Source organism: Amborella trichopoda, chromosome 3 (genome assembly GCF_054954075.1).
Source record: "Amborella trichopoda isolate Santa Cruz 75 chromosome 3, AtrichopodaSantaCruz75HAP2 v2.0, whole genome shotgun sequence".
Lineage (NCBI taxonomy): Eukaryota > Viridiplantae > Streptophyta > Magnoliopsida > Amborellales > Amborellaceae > Amborella > Amborella trichopoda.
Genome location: NC_142338.1, coordinates 16964490 through 16980986, shown reverse-complemented (window position 1 = coordinate 16980986; position 16497 = coordinate 16964490). Strand labels below are relative to the sequence as shown.

General features: G+C 33.4%; 1 long non-coding RNA gene across 1 annotated transcript; it reads left to right on the top strand.

Moving 5' to 3' along the window:
* The first annotated feature begins 11141 nt into the window (after window positions 1–11141).
* On the top strand, window positions 11142–16272 carry LOC148782781 (uncharacterized). The gene is made up of 2 exons (XR_016050836.1): window positions 11142–11215; window positions 15911–16272. It is a non-coding gene; the product is annotated as an uncharacterized LOC148782781 (long non-coding RNA).
* Window positions 16273–16497: the final 225 nt, after the last annotated feature.

Genomic DNA, 16497 nt, shown 5'->3' with positions numbered 1-16497 from the left:
CATTGTCATATGTCTCATGACATCTAATATTTTTAATTCAGATAGTCCAACTATTGTCCAGTTTACTATTGATCTTCCTGAATATGATACTACTTGTTGTAGAGCATCTTCTTCCATTTGAATATCAACAGGTTTAGATCTTTTATGATATGGTAAAGCTGTAATGGGTTTCCAATTTTTTCCATAGGCTATTCTGTTGAGATCTATGGGAATGGTATCCATAAATGCATTTTCTTGATTTTGGATAGTATCTTCCATGATTGGTTCTTCTTGGAGCATCATTGTTTCATGCTCAGGTAGCTTTGCTTTTCCTTTATCTGAAGATTCAGGTAATGGACTGGTCATAGTGGGTGAAGGAATATTGATTTTGGGAGAAGGTATTCCTTTAATTTTTAATTGGGATAATTTTGCTATTAATTGATCCATTAAGGACTTATTGTTATTACCAATATGGAATTTATTTTTATTTAATTCTGGAGGTGGTTTGAATAGAACTGCTTTAGGTATAGGTGTAGCAGAAGGTTGTTCTTTTGAAACTAGCCTTTCTATTCTTTCTGCCTGTTTACTTAAAGATTGCATATACAAATTTGTATAATTGTTTTGTTCTACAATATGAGGAATCAATTCCTGTTTCTTACCAAGCTCTTTTGGTAAGACTTTATAAGGAGTAGCTATTATATCATATATTGATTGTGGCTGTGGTGGTTCATCCTTCGATGGGATGACTGCTTTGAGTATTATACTTTTTTCAAGAGGGTGTGTACTAGCAGTGGTAGTACCATCCGTACTGATATAGGTTTTTTCTTCTATTGTTTGAATGATGTCAAATGAAGGAATAGTAATATCGTATTGACTACATACTTCTTTTAACTATATAAAAAATCCTTTGGTTACTCTTTCTTTGTTAAGAAATTTATTTTATTTTATATGCATTAATTCTATTAATCTAGGTTGAAATGTTTTCAAATACCATTCTCGAATTTGTTTATTTTCATTAGATAAATAATCTTATCTGATATAATTTTTATTAACTTTTCTCCCTTTCCTTTCTAATTTGGCTACTAAGTATGCTGCCATATATTCATCAGAATATTGATCATATGGATTTATTTCTTCTTCTATATCATCTTCAATTTGTAATGTGAATATTTGAAATTATTCTATACTAGGTTCAGGAGTGTATACCATATTTGATTCAGGGGTATATGTAGAAATAACAACATGATCAGTTGTTCTTCTTGTTCCCTGTAATTTTAAATCTGAACGAGGTATTGATTGTGAAGAAGATTGGGAAGGAGAAGATAGTATAATAACATCAGGAGTAGTAGAATAAGATTTTCTACTAGGTATTAATGGGGTTTTTTTCTTTTTTCGATTAACATTTATATCATCTTGTGCTTTTAATTGTTGGAATTTGATTTCAATATTTCCATCAGGATGTTCTATTATTTGATTTGGAATACTATTTCTTGGAATTTCTTGGGGTTGATTTGCATGTTGCAGTGCCCATGACTGTGGTAGAACAATGTCTGACCACTTAATGGTTTTGGGTACTATAGTATGCGATTTTTCCATATTTGTTTGAAATAGTATAGTTTGATCCTTTTTATCTATTCTCATAATATTTGGACATAAGGTGTTCATGACTTTGTAATATATTCTGTAGACTATAGCTAAATTTTGGGAACTAAAACCATGAGTTTTTAAATTTATTGTTAGTATGTCTAGAATATTTGGATCTGTTAAAGAAACCGAAAAATTTGGAAAACAGTTAAAATATATTGGACCACTACATAGGCTTGATTCAACCATGTCAAGCAGTGAGTCTGTGAAATTATTGTGTCTTGTATCTCTTAGGCATACAAGCACTGAGGGGTTCAACCCTAGTCGGGTCAAAGGTTTAAAAGCTATTTGAATGAGGCCAATGTGTAAATATTTGTAATTATTTTCTTTATGTTTTTCAATAACTTTTCTTGATAGTAGTTGAAAGTCTTCTTGATTCTGAGTTACAGATAAACTTTCTTCTACTGTCTTGATGGCATAACCCATCTTGAATTTAAATGATCCCTTATGATAAATGTCATGTATTGGTACCTTTGGTATATTCCAATTTTGTATATGATCTTCAATATCATTTATTATGATTTGTTCCTTATTTTTCACTCTAAGTGTTTGAGATGAAGTTGTACTATTACTTTTAAGATTCCTAATTAAATTTGCCATCTGTAGGTTGCGGATAATGACAATCTGGACGATCAATGGTCCAGCGTGTTCCCCTAACCGGCTCTTCCTGGCCTTGACAGGTACTTTGCCTAGACTTGTCCTTTCGTCTCTTGTCTTATCTCTCGGACCAATTTTCTTAATGGTAAATTTAAGTAGGTTTCCTTAGTACTCGTATAACTTTTACTCAACAGGACTAGTGAACTATTAGGACAGGTTACTGTTCATGTATTGTATAAAAAGTTTCCTGTTTGCACAGTTTTACTGTATGGCTCTGATACCACAAATGCCCAGGATCTACAGTCCGATCCTATTTATCGTATTTTTGCAAGTGATAATTGAATCTAGAGTAGATATGTAAATATGAGACTATTGTATTTAATTAGTTCTTGTAGAATTCTATAATAATTAAGAATGAACAGTATTATGCAAATAAGAGGGATAACAGATACATCTATTACTAACCACTGAACATAATTCAAATGTGCTATTTTTATACTAAATAGTATTTTAAATTGCATAGTGAAAACTCATAACAAACTTGACTTTATTTATAAACCACTACTAGCACATAATTACAATGAAAGAAACACACTTACAGTCACTCATAAACTATATTTTACAGTTACTAAGAAGGTAGAGAAGCAACAGAAGGCAGAAAAACAGAAGATAGACAGAAAAACAGAAGATAGACTGAAAACAGAAGTACAGATAACAGAGAAACTGAAAACAGAAGTACTGAGTATAGAAAACAAAAATACGATAAAAGTTACCGAGTACAGATGCAGTAACTGAAAAAGAGTTTCCAGTGATGCGGGCAGTATAAAGGAAGAGAGTCTAAATTGCAGTCACACATCAGATATTAAAAGATAGAGAAGAGGGATAAAACCTGGTAAATGTTTGGAGCTATGAAGGTCAGGATAGCTCGAGTATTGCTGTATTTCCAAGGATCAAAGAGAGAAGAAGAGAGGAGCTCTATGAGAGAGAAGCTCTGTGTGAAAGGAGCTCTGGGAGAGAGGAGCTCTGTGAGAGAGGAGCTCTGGGAGAGAGAAGAGAGGAGCTGACGAAGAAATGGGAGAAGGAGAAGTTTCGACCCTGCCTCAAATGGAGAAGGCTTGGTCCTTATATAGGCGGAGTTGCTTCGCTACGAAGCAAGGAATAAAGCAGAAAGCAGGAGGAGAAGACATAAAGCAAGATGAGAGGACGTAAAGAAGTAAAACAAAAACAAAAGAAGACAAAAAAGGAAAAAGAAAAACAAAAGAAGACAAAAAAGGAAAAAGAAACATCTGGGAACAGTATTTCCCTTTGTCGCTTCCTATCATGGCTACAGTGACATTTTTGGCGTATATACACATGGCTACAGTGACATATTTGGGGTATATATAAATGGCTACAGTGACAGCATCTTCTTTTGTCATTATATGTCGGTGATGACTGTTGATGGTGCTTTTTGTCGGTGATGCTTTATACTTTGTCGGTGATGATGGTTGATGAGTCTTTCTTCAATTATTGATGGCTTTGTCGAGGATGATGGTTGATGAGTCTTTTTTCAATTATTGATTTCTTCATGGTCATGGTCTTTGACTGAATTTATCCGGGTCGTCTTCCTCCGGTTCTGTTTCTTCATCTGGATCTTCTTCAGGGAGATTAAGATATTGGTTGGTGTTTAAAGGGGATGATTGTACAGTCTCTTCAGAAGAAACTGGTTTTTTTCCAGCTTTAGCAAATGGATATCAATGGTATTATCAGCATGGTTATATTCTTTGAATTGTTCCTGCACTGTTTTGAAAGCAGGAGGTAAAATTTGAGATGTTGAGCCCCACACAAAAAACCAAAATTTTAAACCATGTGGGGAATCTTTCGAAAATAGGGAGCCGAAACTGAATGTACCAGCTGTGTGTGTTATTTAGATTTTGATAATAGAAAAACTTAGGCCAAGCTTCAATGTATTCGGCATATTTATAATATTTATAAGAAAAGTCTGGGTTGTGTAGTTTCTTTCCTTGCGCGGGATTGCTACCCCACTCTTCATAGGAAAGTAAGTTTTTAATTTGGACCTTGGAATATGCAATGGTCCTGGTATTCTGTTGATAATAGTGGACAACGGAAATGGATCCCGTTTTCATAAGAATGGCTTCAAAGTATTCTCTAGTTTTGACACCATTGGATGGGTTGAGATGATTGAGCAAATATAAAGGAGCAAGTTTTATTGGTTCTGTATTGACATGTTTCTCATCGATAGTAATATCCATGAGATAAGCTCTTTCTATATAAGAAGACCTGGGTATATTGGATTGTGAAGCAGACTTGGTCTGGGCTGGAGAATATATAGGTTTTGAAGCAATTGCTTCGGGATAGGTGATTTGGTGGATAGGAGAATGAGAAGGTGAACGAATTGCCAAAGGCGAAGGTTCCCCTTCAAATGGTATAATATTCGACATGGGTTGTTTGTCTCGGCGAGTAGTGCCTCGAGAACCCATTGGACTAGGTGAAAGTGAAAGTGAAATATTATTAAACTTTTCTTTTCAGTGGTCTAATTGGCAATCTTCTCTTATTAATAATCTTGAGAAAAATACATCTTTATACCATTTATAATGAGATAATGTAGGACAGCGGAGATTGGAGAGCAGATCTTCTGATCTTGATGCTAACAGTGTTGTACTGCCTACAAAGTGAAGTGTAATGGTATATATCAAAGTATTTACGGCATCACTTTCCGTATAGATTATTTCTTGATTTTGTTCATTTCTGGCGGTCCATTGTCTCGTATTTGCGAGGATTCTATTTTTGGTTTCATCATCTACATAGAAATCCCACCAACCTCTTAACCAGCCAGTAAATCCATTGACTATTGCTTTTGCAACCTCTTGATCTGGGTTGCCTGCCATTTTATTTGCAGAGGCAAACATTGTCATATGTCGCATGACATCTAATATTTTTAATTCAGATAATCCATCTATTGTCCAGTTTACTATTGATCTTCCTGAATATGATACTACTTGTTGTATAGCATCTTCTTCCATTTGAATATCAACAGGTGTAGGTCTTTTATGATATGGTAAAACTGTAATGGGTTTCCAGTTTTTTCCATAGGCTATTCTGTTGAGATCTATGGGAGTGGTATCCATAAATGCATTTTCTTGATTTTGGATAGTATCTTCTATGATTGGTTCTTCTTGGAGCATCATTGTTTCATCCTCAGGTAGCTTTGCTTTTCCTTTATCTGAAGATTCAGGTAATGGACTGGTCATAGTGGGTGAAGGAATATTGATTTTGGGAGAAGGTATTCCTTTAATTTCTAATTGGAATAATTTTGCTATTAATTGATCCATTAAAGACTTATTGTTATCACCAATATGGAATTTATTTTTATTTAATTCTGGAGGTGGTTTGAATAGAACTGCTTTAGGTATAGGTGTAGCAGAAGGTTGTTCTTTTGAAACTAGCCTTTCTATTCTTTCTGCCTGTTTACCTAAAGATTGCATATACAAATTTGTATAATTGTTTTGTTCTACAATATGAGGAATCAATTCTTGTTTCTTGCCAAGCCCTTTTGGTAAGACTTTGTAAGGAGTAGCTATTATATCATATATTGATTGTGGCTATGGTGGTTCATCCTTCGATGGGATGATTGCTTTGAGTATTATACTTATAATGAACGATGTTTTTAATGCATACCATCAATTCATGATAGTATACATAGATGATGTTTTGATTTTCTCTGAATCTATAGATCAACATATTAAACATATTAATACTTTTATAAATGCAGTCCAAAATGCTGGATTGGTAGTCTCAGCAAAAAAGATTACTTTATACAAAACCAATATTAGGTTTCTTGGCCATGTGATTCACCATGGAACAATTATTCCCATAGATAGATCAATACAATTTGCTGATAAATTCCCTAATCAGATACTTGATAAAAAAGAACTCCAAAGGTTCTTGGGATGTTTAAACTATGTCAGTGATTTTTATCCTAATCTTGCTATCAATTCTAAACCTCTATATGATAGACTCAAAAAGAATCCTCCACCATGGACCAATATTCATACCCAGGCAGTACAAGTAATCAAACGAAAGGTAAAGACTCTTGATTGTCTTTCTCTTCCACATCCAACTGTTTTCAAAATCATAGAATGTGATGCTTCAGATATCGGTCTAGGCGGTATTCTAAAACAAAAGATTGATAATAACGAACAATTACTTCGATATACTTCTAAAGTTTGGAATTGGCATAACATTCCATTCATATTGTCCGAATGGGACATTAAATGCCGTTTTATATCTATCTTGTTCTTGGATTTGGATTTGCCAATCTCCAGATTTCATATCAAATTTAGAAAAGATACAAGCTTGAGCAACTCTATCCAATAAATCTTTTTTATTGGGTATAGGATATCTGATCTATTTTAAAACTTTATTTAAAGGTTTATAATTTATAACCAACCTAGGAACTTCTAGTTCCTTTTCAGCATTCTTATTGATATAAAAGGCTGCACAGCTCCAAGGTGAGGAGCTTGGTCTTATGAGCTTTTTATTTTGGAGATCAGTAATCTCTTCGCTACACATATCTAATAAGATAGTATTCATTTGTATTGGTCTAGCTTTTGTAGGTATTTGTAAAAATCACTGACATAGTTTAAACATCCCAAGAACCTTTGGAGTTCTTTTTTATCAAGTATCTGATCAGGGAATTTATCAGCAAATTGTATTGATCTATCTATGGGAATAATTGTTCCATGGTGAATCATATGGCCAAGAAACCTAATATTGGTTTTGAATAAAGTAATCTTTTTTGCTGAGACTACCAATCCAGCATTCTGGACTGCATTTATAAAAGTATTAATATGTTTAATATGTTGATCTATAGATTCAGAGAAAATCAAAACATCATCTATGTATACTATCATGAATTGATGGTATGCATTAAAAAAATTCCAAACTTTAGAAGTATATCGAAGTAATTGTTCGTTATTATCAATCTTTTGTTTTAGAATACCGCCTAGACCGATATCTGAAGCATCACAGTCTATGATTTTGAAAGCAGTTGGATGTGGAAGAGAAAGACAATCAAGAGTCCTTACCTTTCGTTTGTTTACTTGTACTGCCTGGGTATGAATATTGGTCCATGGTGGAGGATTTTTTTTGAGTCTATCATATAGAAGTTTAGAATCGATAGCAAGATTAGGATAAAAATCACTGACATAGTTTAAACATCCCAAGAACCTTTGGAGTTCTTTTTTATCAAGTATCTGATCAGGGAATTTATCAGCAAATTTTATTGATCTATCTATGGGAATAATTGTTCCATGGTGAATCTTATGGCCAAGAAACCTAATATTGGTTTTGAATAAAGTAATCTTTTTTGCTGAGACTACCAATCCAGCATTCTGGACTGCATTTATAAAAGTATTAATATGTTTAATATGTTGATCTATAGATTCAGAGAAAATCAAAACATCATCTATGTATACTATCATGAATTGATGGTATGCATTAAAAAAATTCCAAACTTTAGAAGTATATCGAAGTAATTGTTCGTTATTATCAATCTTTTGTTTTAGAATACCGCCTAGACCGATATCTGAAGCATCACAGTCTATGATTTTGAAAGCAGTTGGATGTGGAAGAGAAAGACAATCAAGAGTCCTTACCTTTCGTTTGATTACTTGTACTGCCTGGGTATGAATATTGGTCCATGGTGGGGGATTTTTTTTGAGTCTATCATATAGAGGTTTAGAATCGATAGCAAGATTAGGATAAAAATCACTGACATAGTTTAAACATCCCAAGAACCTTTGGAGTTCTTTCATCTAAATGTAACGATCCTATTTTCTTTTTTAATTTACATTGATGTTTATAATGTCCTACTTTACCACACTTATAACATACTGGTAGTTTTCTCTTTCCTTTTGTATTGGGAGAAAATTTATTGATTTGTTTTCTCTTAGACTTTTTGCAATATTTTTTCTTATCTTTATTTTTGGATTTATATTTTTCTTTTTTATATTTTTTCTTTTTCTTATATAATTGTTCAGGCATATTTTTTCTATCAAGATAATATCCAAATTGTTCACAAAAGTCACCAAGTTCTTTACGCTTAGTGATTTTTTGTTTATCTAATTGCCTTTTGAGTTTCATATCTGTGCATAAGGCTAATCCCTCAGCACATATTTCTGTTGATAATTCTCCAAGTGTATATGATGAATATATTATGATTCCATTATGTTTTTTGCGAAGTCTTTCTTTGACTTTTTCTGCAAAGAGAAATGGTAGACCAGCAATAAATTTTTCCTTCCAATGGTCTAATTGGCAATCTTCTCTTATTAATAATCTGGAGAAAAATACATCTTTATACCATTTATAATGAGATAGTATAGGACAGCGAAGATTTGAGAGCAGATCTTCCGATCTTGCTGCTAATAGTGATGTACTTCCTACAAAGTGAAGTGTAATGGTATATATTAAGGTGTTGAGAGCATCACTTTCTGTATAGATAATTTCTTGATTCTGTTCATTTCTGGAGGTCCATTGTTTAGTATTTGTGAGGATTCTATTTTTGGTTTCATCATCTACATAAAAATCCCACCAACCTCTTAACCAGCCAGTAAATCCATTGACGATTGCTTTTGCAACCTCTTGATCTGGGTTGCCTGCCATTTTATTTGCAGAGGCAAACATTGTCATATGTCTCATGACATCTAATATTTTTAATTCAGATAATCCATCTATCGTCCAGTTTACTATTGATCTTCCTGAATATGATACTACTTGTTGTATAGCATCTTCTTCTATTTGAATATCAACATGTGTAGGTCTTTTATGATATGGTAAAGCTGTAATGGGTTTCCAGTTTTTTCCATAGGCTATTCTGTTGAGATCTATGGGAGTGGTATCCATAAATGCATTTTCTTGATTTTGGATAGTATCTTCTATGATTGGTTCTTCTTAAAGCATCATTGTTTCATGCTCAGGTAGCTTTGCTTTTCCTTTATCTGAAGATTCAGGTAATGGATTGGTCATAGTGGGTGAAGGAATATTGATTTTGGGAGAAGGTATTCCTTTAATTTCTTATTGGGATAATTTTGCTATTAATTGATCCATTAAGGACTTATTGTTATTACCAATATGGAATTTATTTTTATTTAATTCCGGAGGTGGTTTGAATAGAACTGCTTTAGGTATAGGTGTAGTAGAAGGTTGTTCTTTTGAAACTAGCCTTTCTATTCTTTCTGCCTGTTTACCTAAAGATTGCATATACAAATTTGTATAATTGTTTTGTTCTACAATATGAGGAATCAATTTCTGTTTCTTACCAAGCTCTTTTGGTAAGACTTTATAAGGAGTAGCTATTATATCATATATTGATTGTGGCTGTGGTGGTTCATCCTTCGATGGGATGACTGCTTTGAGTATTATATTTTTTTCAGGAGGGTGTGTACTAGCAGTGGTAGTACCATCCGTACTGATATAGGTTTTTTCTTCTATAGTTTGAATGATGTCAAATGAAGGAATAGTAATATTGTATTGACTACACACTTCTTTTAACCATATAAAAAATCCTTTGGTCACTCTTTCTTTGTTAAGAAATTTATTTTATTTTATATGCATTAATTCTATTAATCTAGGTTGAAACGTTTTCAAATACCATTCTCGAATTTGTTTATTTTCATTAGATAAATAATCTTGTCTGATATAATTTTTATTAACTTTTCTCCTTTTCCTTTCTAATTTGGCTACTAAGTATGCTGCCATATATTCATCAGAATATTGATCATATGGATTTATTTCTTCTTCTATATCATCTTCAATTTGTAATGTGAATATTTGAAATTCTTCTATACTAGGTTCAGGAGTGTATGCTATATTTGATTCAGGGGTATATGTAGGAATAACAACATGATCAGTTGTTCTTCTTGTTCCCTGTAATTTTAAATCTGAACGAGGTATTGATTGTGAAGAAGATTGGGAAGGAGAAGGTAGTATAATAACATTAGGAGTAGTGGAATAAGATTTTCTACTAGGTATTAATGGGGTTTTATTCTTTTTTCGATTAACATTTATATCATCCTGTGCTTTTAATTGTTGGAATTTGATTTCAATATTTCCATCGGGATGTTCTATTATTTGATTTGGAATACTATTTCTTGGAATTTCTTGGGGTTGATTTGCATGTTGTAGTGCCCATGACTGTGGTAGAACAATGTCTGACCACTTAATGGTTTTGGGTACTATAGTATGCGATTTTCCATATTTGTTTGAAATAGTACAGTTTGATCTTTTTTATCTATTCTCATAATATTTTGACATAAGGTGTTCATGACTTTGTAATATATTCTGTAGACTATAGCTAAATTTTGGGAACCATGTGTCATATTAAAACCATGAGTTTTTAAATTTATTGTTAGTATGTCTAGAATATTTGGATCTGTTAAAGAAACCGAAAAATTTGGAAAACAGTTAAAATATATTGGACCACTACATAGGCTTGATTCAACCATGCCAAGCAGTGAGTCTGTGAAATTATTGTGTCTTGTATCTCTTAGGCATACAAGCACTGAGGTGTTCAACCCTAGTCGGGTCAAAGGTTTAACAGCTATTTGAATGAGGCCAATGTGTAAATATTTGTAATTATTTTCTTTATGTTTTTCAATAACTTTTCTTGATAGTAGTTGAAAGTCTTCTTGATTCTGAGTTACAGATAAACTTTCTTCTACTGTCATGATGGCATAACCCATCTTAAATCTAAATGATCCCTTATGATAAATGTCATGTATTGGTACCTTTGGTATATTCCAATTTTTTATATGTTCTTCAATATCATTTATTATGATTTGTTCCTTATTTTTCACTCTAAGTGTTTGAGATGAAGTTGTACTATTACTTTTAAGACTCCTAATTAAATTTGCCATCTGTAGGTTGCAGATAATGACAATCTGGACGATCAAGGGTCCAGCGTGTTCCCCTAAGCGGCTCTTCCTGGCCTTGGCGGGTACTTTGCCTAGACTTGTCCTTTCGTCTCTTGTCTTAACTCTCGGACCAACTTTCTTAGTGGTAAATTTAAGTAGGTTTCCTTAGTACTAGTATAACTTTTACTCAACAGGACTAGTGAACTATTAGGACAGGTTACTGTTCATGTACTGTATAAACAGTTTCCTGTTTGCACAGTTTTACTGTATGGCTCTGATACCACAAACGCCCAGGATCTACAGTCCGATCCTATTTATCATATTTTTGCATGTGATAATTGAATCTAGAGTAGATATGTAAATATGAGACTATTGTATTTAATTAGTTCTTGTAGAATTCTATAATAATTAAGAATGAACAGTATTATGCAAATAAGAGGGATAACAGATACATCTATTACTAACCACTGAGCATAATTCAAGTCTCCTATTTTTATACTAAATAGTATTTTAAAATGCATAGTGAAAATTCATAACAAACTTGACATTATTTATAAACCACTAGTAGCACATAATTACAATGAAAGAAACACACTTACAGTCACTCATAAACTATATTTTACAGTTACTCAGAAGGTAGAGAAGCAACAGAAGACAGAAAAACAGAAGATAGACAAAAAAACATAAGATAGACTGAAAACAGAAGTATAGATAACAGAGAAACTGAAAACAGAAGTACTGAGTACAGAAAACAGAAATACTATAAAACTTACTGAGTACAGATGCAGTAACTGGAAAAGAGTTTTCAGTGATGCGGGCAGTATGAAGGAAGAGAGTCTAAATTGCAGTCACACATCAGATATTAAAAGATAGAGAAGAGGGATAAAACCTGGTAAATGTTTGGAGCTATGAAGGTCAGGATAGCTCGAGTATTGCTGTATTTCCAAGGATCAGAGAGAGAAGAAGAGAGGAGCTCTATGAGAGAGAAGCTCTGTGTGAAAGGAGCTCTGGGAGAGAGAAGAGAGGAGCTGAGGAAGAAATGGGAGAAAGAGAAGTTTCGACCCTGCCTCAAATGGAGAAGGCTTGGTCCTTATATAGGCGGAGTTGCTTCGCTACGAAGCAAAGAATAAAGCAGAAAGCAGGAGGAGAAGACATAAAGCAAGATGAGAGGACGTAAAGAAGTAAAACAAAAACAAAAGAAGACAAAAAAGGAAAAAGAAGCATCTGGGAACAGTATTTCCCTTTGTCGCTTCCTATCATGGCTACAGTGACTTTTTTGGCGTATTTATACATGGCTACAGTGACATATTTGGCGTATATATAAATGGCTATAGTGACAGCATCTTCTTTTGTCAGTATATGTCGGTGATGACTGTTGATGGTGCTTTTTGTCGGTGATGCTTTATACTTTGTCGGTGATGATGGTTGATGAGTCTTTCTTCAATTATTGATGGCTTTGTCGGTGATGATGGTTGATGAGTCTTTCTTCAATTATTGATGGCTTTGTCAGTGATGATGGTTGATGAGTCTTTCTTATTGATTTCTTCATGGTCATGGTCTTTGACTGAATTCATCCGGGTCGTCTTCTTCCGGTTCTGTTTCTTCATCTGGATCTTCTTCAAGGAGATTAAGATATTGGTTGGTGTGTAAAGGGGATGATTGTACAGTCTCTTCAGAAAAAACTGGTTTTTTCCCAGCTTCAGCAAATATTTCTCTCATTTGGTTTTCTAAGGTCTCTTTGGACGCATTGGGGTTTTGCTGGAGCATATTTCGTAAATAGGTTGGGAAATCAAAGGAGGTATTAGTAGTATGAGGACTTGGTTGTTTCTCAGAGGTTGGCTTGGGTATTCTTTTGGGAGTGAGTGTTGTAGGGTCCATATTGAATATGTCCCACCACTTAAAAGAGATAGTTTTATCAAGTCTGGGAATATAAGAATAGTCAGCAGTGGTATCAACTGAGATTGAATAATCCCATTTCATGATCCATGGGATTTGGTATAAGGTCATGAAATATAAATGGATATCAATGGTATTATCAGCATGGTTATATTCTTTGAATTGTTCTTTTACTGTTTTGAAAGCAGGAGGTAAAATTTGAGATGTTGAGCCCCACACAAAAAACCAATTTTTAAACCATGTGGGGAATCTTTCGAAAATAGGGAGCCGAAACTGAATGTACCAGCTGTGTGTGTTATTTGGATTTTGGTAATAGAAAAACTTATGCCAAGCTTCAATATATTCGCCATATTTATAATATTTATAAGAAAAGTCTGGGTTGTGAAGTTTCTTTCCTTACGCGGGATTGCAACCCCACTCTTCATAGGAAAGTAAGTTTTTAATTTGGACCTTGGAATATGCAATGGTCCTGGTATTCTGTTGATAATAGTGGACAACGAAAATGGATCTCGTTTCCATAAGAATAGCAATGGATGGGTTGAGATGATTGAGCAAATATAAAGGAGCAAGTTTTATTGGTTCTGTATTGACATGTTTCTCATCGATAATAATATCCATGAGATAAGCTCTTTCTATATAAGAAGACATGGGTATATTGGATTGTGAAGCAGACTTGGTCTGGGTTGGAGAATATATAGGTTTTGAAGCAGTTGCTAGGCGATTTGGTGGATAGGAGAATGAGAAGGTGAACGAATTGCCAAAGGCGAAGGTTCCCCTTCAAATGGTATTATATTCGACATGAGTTGTTTGTCTCGGCGAGAAGTGCCTTGAGAACCCATTGGACTGGGTGAAGGTGAAAGTGAAATATTATTATTTTTATTCTCCTCGAACAGCTGTAATGCCAGGGACAGTGGTGATTCGTCGTCTGTGTCAGTGTTTCCCCCCCTGCAAAAATTCACGGGTTAAAAAGTTAAGGAGTGAGTTGGAAGACCCGGGAAGGTGTTCGATGGAAAAATCAAAGGCGGATAATATAGCCTGCCATCGAGCAAATATTTGTTTGGAAACCAAATTTTGAACATCTTTTTGTAAAATATCTTTGGCTGCTTTGCAGTCAGTTCGTATAAGAAATGGTTGATTAAGAACATCACTTTGGAATTTAGAAACACAGTGGACAATGGCTAAAAGTTCTTTTTTGACCATTGAATAATTCTTTTGTGTGGAATTCCAAACTTTAGAAGTATATCGAAGTAATTGTTCGTTATTATCAATCTTTTGTTTTAGAATACCGCCTAGACCGATATCTGAAGCATCACATTCTATGATTTTGAAAGCAGTTGGATGTGGAAGTGAAAGACAATCAAGAGTCTTTACCTTTCGTTTGATTACTTGTACTGCCTGGGTATGAATATTGGTCCATGGTGGAGGATTCTTTTTGAGTCTATCATATAGAAGTTTAGAATCGATAGCAAGATTAGGATAAAAATCACTGACATAGTTTAAACATCCCAAGAACCTTTGGAGTTCTTTTTTATCAAGTATCTGATCAGGGAATTTATCAGCAAATTGTATTGATCTATCTATGGGAATAATTGTTCCATGGTGAATCATATGGCCAAGAAACCTAATATTGGTTTTGAATAAAGTAATCTTTTTTGCTGAGACTACCAATCCAGCATTCTGGACTGCATTTATAAAAGTATTAATATGTTTAATATGTTGATCTATAGATTCAGAGAAAATCAAAACATCATCTATGTATACTATCATGAATTGATGGTATGCATTAAAAACATCGTTCATTATTTTCTGAAATTCAGATGGAGCATTCCTTAAGCCAAATGGCATAACATTCCATTCATATTGTCCGAATGGGACATTAAATGCCGTTTTATATCTATCTTGTTCTTGGATTTGGATTTGCCAATATCCAGATTTCATATCAAATTTAGAAAAGATACAAGCTTGAGCAACTCTATCCAATAAATTTTTTTTATTAGGTATAGGATATCTGATCCATTTTAAAACTTTATTTAAAGGTTTATAATTTATAACTAACCTAGGAACTCCTCGTTCCTTTTCAGCATTCTTATTGACATAAAAGGTTGTACAGCTCCAAGGTGAGGAGCTTGGTCTTATGAGCTTTTTATTTTGGAGATCAGTAATCTCTTTGCGACACATATCTAATAAGATAATATTCATTTGTATTGGTCTAGCTTTTGTAGGTATTTGTTTTTTATCAAATCCTTGTTCATATGGTAGACTAATGTTATGCTTTTTTCTTTCCCAAAAAGCATTGGGGTGTTCACTGCATATAGAAGTTTCTATATGATGTTGTATTGATTTGATTTTTTGTTGAATTGAAGGAGTATTTATTTGTTCTTCAATAGACTTATATTTAAGTTCTTGTTTTAAGGTGCAAAGAAATCTTTCTTTATTCTGTAACTAACTTTTGACATTATTCAACTCTTTTAATTTTGGTTTATGGATAAAATTAAAATGTACTGGTATATTTTGAATAGTTGAAGATATTCCTGTTTGATCTATGGTTAAAGGATATAGCAAAGTAAAGAATGGGACTCCAAGTAATACCGCTTGGCTTAATCCTTTTACCATAATAAATGGTGTATCAAGGCATTGATGATTATTACATACAGAAGCATTAGATAATTTATAATTGATAAATAATCTACTTCCATCTGCTGTATTTAATATTTGAGTAGTCTTATCAAAATATTTGGAAGGTACTAGACCTTCATTGATACAACTCAAGTCGGCGCCTGAGTCTATTAAGGCTGAAGTTTCAAGACTATAATCTTTTGCAACTATAATTTTGACTTGAACAAACCATTTTTGAATTACTATTTTGTCTATTATATTTTCAGAGGGAATGGTTATATGTGGTTTGGCTTCTGAAGTTTCTGGAATATCTGATGGTGGATCTGGTTCATATGTCATAAGTTGATCAAATTCTATTTCATCAGTATCAGTATCTTGTTGAGACAGTTGTTGTAACTCTAAAGATTTAATCATATTCTTTAATTGGAATACTTCATTTTTTATTTCTTTAATTTCTCTTTTAAGATCTCAAATTGTAGGTTCTTTTTGTTATTGAGAAGTATGTTGTTCACTTACTCTCTTCATTATTGAAGCAAAATTGTATTCATCAGGAGATTTATTGATGGGAGGTGGATTTGCTTTATTTTTTGTTATAGAAATAAATTGAGTAATGACAGATCTTTTTTCATCTGGATCATTAATTTTGTCAATAATGTCCAGGATGAAAGTATCTTCTTGGGTAAGTGTATGTACATTATGTGTAGGTATAGGACAACTACAATCATTATTTGGACTAGATGATTCTGTATCAGAAGTATTGGAAGAATCAGAGGATTCTGTCCAGATAAGATCATCATCCTGAATTTGGTCTATATGAAATGTACGCTTAAAATTTCTCTCCTCTCTCTCTCTC